The following is a 5,000-nucleotide window of genomic DNA, read 5'->3' as shown; positions in this document are numbered from 1 at the left end:
GTAAGAACTCCAAATATGCAGCAGATCTCTATTCCTCTATTCAGCCCTGCTGTACTCATATGTTCAGTTGTGAGTCATTTGCAGACACGTGTATCTGTGTGTGTGTGTGTGTGCGGGTATGTGTATGTGTGTGTGTGTGCCTTTGTGTGTGTGTGTGTGTGTGTGTGTGTGTGCACCATGTGTCTGACATCTGTACTCTGTACTGATCATCCTGTGCCTGCTCTGCGTGGTCCCTGGGCAGCCATGCGTTTCTCTGTGTGCGATTAATCAGCCTGGCTCAGGAGAGCCATGCATAAAGCAGATAAGCAGATGGATTGGCCTGATCGCTGGGGCCCCGTTTGTCATTTGCTTAATCTGGCCTGGCCGGCTCTGTGGCCGACCCTGCAGTTTAAGGCTGATGGATGGATAATGGTGGAGGTGCCGCTGCAAGCTCCCCCACACACACACACACTGACTCAAAGGACAATTCCGGCCTAAAAAAATACCTGTGGACTATTTTTGGACGATAATAAGTGTAATCTTTCGTTAGGGACCAAAACAACGTTAATCAGTGTAGCTTTGACTAAGACAAGATTAAGTATTTACAATGAAGTAGCAAGCTTGCTACGTCAAAGTAAATTGCTACTTTAGGACACTAACATCATTACACTTCTGTGATACTGTGGAGAGGCCGCCAAAACGTTGCAAGTCTACAGAAAGAGTATAAAAAAGGACTGTTTGAATTATTCTTTTAGTCGCCACCATCTTAGTTAGAAGAAGACGTCCATACAAGTCGATACTGAATGCCACACACACTCCTGTCAATGGATGATTACACCAATTAACATCATTAATGAAAGTTTACGCTTGTTATCATTCAAAAACAGATCCTTGGTTGTTCTTAGACCAGAGTCTTTTATGGATCATCTGGCCCTGAGCCGCTGATTCACAGCCAGAACCAAGTCACACCTGGGCCACACCCAGCTGCTGATAGACACACACACACACACACACACACACACACACACACACACACACACACACACACATACACACACACACTGATGTAAAACAGTAGTGCACTCTAACACAGAGACTTATCCATATAGACTTATAGAGATATGCTCTTGCAGGATGATGCACATACTTAACAAAACTCACACATTTGAAACCTTTGACTGGGGCAGGAGCAGGAGTTGAAAGGTCATTACTTGTGGAAAGTGTATTAACCTCATTGCTGCAGAAAGTTTGCAAAATGTACCCCATGAGTTTTATTTGGGAAATAACGGTAGTCAGACACACACACAGACACACACACACACACACACAGACACACACACACACACACACACACACACACACACACACACATACAGCCGACGATGATCCTCTAATTTGCTCCCAGTCTGTAGAGTGGAGTGTGGATCTGCATAATTGTCTGTTATGTTTAATTACCTGAGGAGCCTCATCGCTCTCCTTAGTGGATCAATTAGATGCAGAGACTCACACAACTCACCTGAACATAACACAAGCATACCGAGCAGCTGTATCATCTCGGACGCCACACACACACACACACACACACACACACACACACACACACACACACACACACACACACATACACACACACACATACACACACACACGCACACACACACACACACGCACACACTCAAACCCACAGACACACAAGCTCTACACAGTGGCTCTGGGATATTGAATATTCACAAAGAAAACCAATGCATGCATACCAAATGCAATTATGACCTTTAGAACAGCGGTCCCCAACCACGGGCCGCCGGACCCGTACCGGGCCGCAGGACATTCCTAACCGGGCCGTAGCCTACGACATGAGTTTAAAAAAAATGCATGCAAACTAAACTAAATTTAATTCGCAATAATGTCACGTTTTTACATGGCATAGGCCTATATGCAGTTGTTTACGCATTTTTGCATTTTGCAAGGTCTATTTTCTTACGTTTGTCTGTCCCGCCTTCAACACTTTTACATACAGTATTGCCTTCAGCGCTGCACAGCCTCAGGTCAGCTCACTTCACTTGATCAGTTCTTGGCGAACGGTAGTGTCACACGAAGTTAGCTAAACTGCTAGAATGAGCAACAAAATACAAGCATCTTTAGCAGGTCACTGGCCAGAGTGTTTGAGTTGCGAGAGCCGCTGCAGAGATTTCACTGTCACCGTTAGCTGCACATTTTAGTGATGAGGACTGGGTGTCAAAACTCGCTTACCTGTGTGACATATTCGGGTTGCTTAATGACCTCAACCTGTCACTCCAGGGGAGAATGACGACTGTCTTTAAACTGGCAGATAAAGTCGCTGCATTTAAAGCCAAGCTTGATTTGTGGGGACGACGAGTGGACCGGGGTGTATTTGATATGTTCTAAACAGTAGTGGGGGTTTTGGGAGAGAGGCAGGGCCCTTTCTCTCGCAGCTGGTGCGCGATCACCTTGTTGCGCTTTCAAATGAGTTTGAACGTTACTTCCCATCCTCCAAAGATCCACGGCAAACCAATGAGTGTGTCCGCAACCCATTTGTCAATATCCCGAATAGTCCTAACTTGTCAGCGCAGGAGGAAGATCGAAATTGCAAATGACGGTGGTCTTAAGAGTGTGTATAAAGAAACCTCTCTGGCTGGTTTTTGGATCAAAACCAAAGCAGAATATCCCGAGATAGCCGCAAAAAGCTGAAAACGTTTCCCACCACGTATCTATGCGAGGCCGGTTTTTGGCAATGACTGCGACCAAATTATGAATCGACTGGACATTTCAAAAACACACTGAGGGTGTCACTGTCTTCCATCACCCCCAGATGGAAGCTTCTTGTTGCAGGGAAACAAGCAGGGCTCCCACTGATTATATTCGTAATGCACGTTTAGTTCCCATGTTTTGTTCCCATATTTTGTTAAGCATGTTCACACTTATAGATGTAGCTTCAAGTTGTTCAATATTCATAGTTCATATTGTTCAATTTTCACTTCTTCAAAGTCACGTTTTTCACAAGAGATTGTTACCTTCACTGTTCATACATAACTGGAGCTAGTTCTTTTCAAGTAATGCATGCACAACACATATGTATATTTTATCAGGCTACTATAGGTTTTTGACTACTAATCAATATTTCAGACAAGGAGGAGAGTGGTATTGAGTGGGTTTTGAAGCAAAATTATTTGATTACAGTTTTTCTCAGTCTCAGGTGTGTCTAGGCAGGCACATATTACATATCATTCTTCTCCTCCATCTTCTTCTTCTTCTCCTTCTTCTTCTTCTTCTTCTTCTTCTTCTTCTTCTTCTTCTTCTCCTTCTTCTCCTCCATCTTCTTCTTCTCTTCTTCTTCTTCTCTTCTTCTTCTTCTTCTTCTTCTTCTTTCTTCTTCTTCTTCTTCTTCTTCTTCTTCTTCTTCTTCTTCTTCTTCTTCTTCTTCTTGTTCTCCTTCTTCTTCTCCTTCTCCTTCTTCTTCTTCTTCTTCTTCTTCTCCTTCTTTTTCTTCTTCTTCTTCTTTGTCATCTCTGTCGTCTTTTTATTATTCTTTGTCTACTTCTTCCTTTCTTGACTGTTGGAAATAATCATCTCTGGCTGGTCCTCCGCTGAGGCAGACTGCCTCTTGCTGGCCCCTGCTGATAAATATTGCATCTGTGATTGGATATGGGCCTGAGAGCTCAAAGGGACGCCCCTCTCACTCAGTGGCTTGAAAAGCTGCTGCTCCTCTCACCAAGGAACCTGAACCCTTCCTCATTACATGGCAGTGGGACTTGGGACCTGCTGCATTACTGCTTCTCTCACCAAGGAACCTGGAACCCTTCCTCATTACATAGCTTCTTCTTAGTCGCTGAGAGTTCTAATGGGACCTGGAACCCTTCCTCATTACATAGCTTCTTCTTAGTCGCTGAGAGTTCTAATGGAACCTGGAACCCTTCCTCATTACATGGGACCTGGAACCCTTCCTCATTCTTCTTAGTCGCTGAGAGTTCTAATGGGACCTGGAACCCTTCCTCAGAGCTGAGAGTTCTAATGGGACCTGGAACCCTTCCTCATTACATAGCTTCTTCTTAGTCGCTGAGAGTTCTAATGGAACCTGCCACAGCTTTTCTGCCAGGCTGATTGGGGAAGTCTCCCATTAGATAGATAGCCTAATGATTATGGTCTGTCTATCTATCTATCTATCTATCTATCTATCTATCTATCAATAATGCACAGTATATCTATCTATCTATCTATCTATCAACAATGCACAGTATATCTATCTAACTATCTATCTACATGTATCTATCTATCTATCTATCAACAATGCACAGTATATATCTATCTATCTATCTATCTATCTATCTATCTATCTATCTATATATATAAACCCTCTAAATCCGTCTGAGCATTTTTTTTATCAGGCTACTATAGGCTTTTGCCTACTAATCAATATTTCAGACAAGGATGAGAGTGGTATTGAGCGGGTTATGAAGCAAAATTATTTGATTACAGTTTTTCTCACTCGCTTTGGTTCTTTCCTCTCATCACTTAACATTTGCACAGCAGTTAGTGCATTTCAAGTGCATTTCTCAAAACAATTAGTGCAAACTGTAAAACCTAGTGGATAACCTGCAAAAGCATGTCACTTGCTCAAAATGGATAGTCCATTCCTCAAAAGCAAGTATTTATGTCAATGAAAGTAACAGTGTCATCAAAATGAGAAGTCTTGTCACCATCTTTTATGAACAAGATAGTCAAATGGCTTTGTCATGTTTTCATTACGACAGTTTATGCTCTCAGTGTTTTCCCATGCAAATAAAGGTCAGGTCGTTTGAAGATAAGAAAGAAGTCGAGTAAAGTGAGGAATTGTGTAGGCTTAGATTTTGATGCAGTAGTCCTACAGACTAAACCACATGTTCCTTTCTCTGCTTGTACCCTTATAGGCCTAATAAAATATAGCCCTCACTTAGCAAAGATAATGGCAAACTATTCTGGCAACGTCTCGTTTCATAACTTGATTGCTTTTCATGACATTATTA

General features: G+C 42.6%; 1 protein-coding gene across 1 annotated transcript in view; it reads left to right on the top strand.

Annotated features, from left to right (window-relative positions):
- LOC125299147 (receptor-type tyrosine-protein phosphatase mu-like) overlaps window positions 1-5,000 on the top strand; it is a 171,775-nt gene that overhangs the window by 144,054 nt on the left and 22,721 nt on the right.

Source organism: Alosa alosa, chromosome 1, assembly GCF_017589495.1.
Source record: "Alosa alosa isolate M-15738 ecotype Scorff River chromosome 1, AALO_Geno_1.1, whole genome shotgun sequence".
Taxonomy (NCBI): Eukaryota; Metazoa; Chordata; class Actinopteri; order Clupeiformes; family Clupeidae; genus Alosa; species Alosa alosa.
This window is presented reverse-complemented; position numbering and strand designations above follow the sequence as displayed.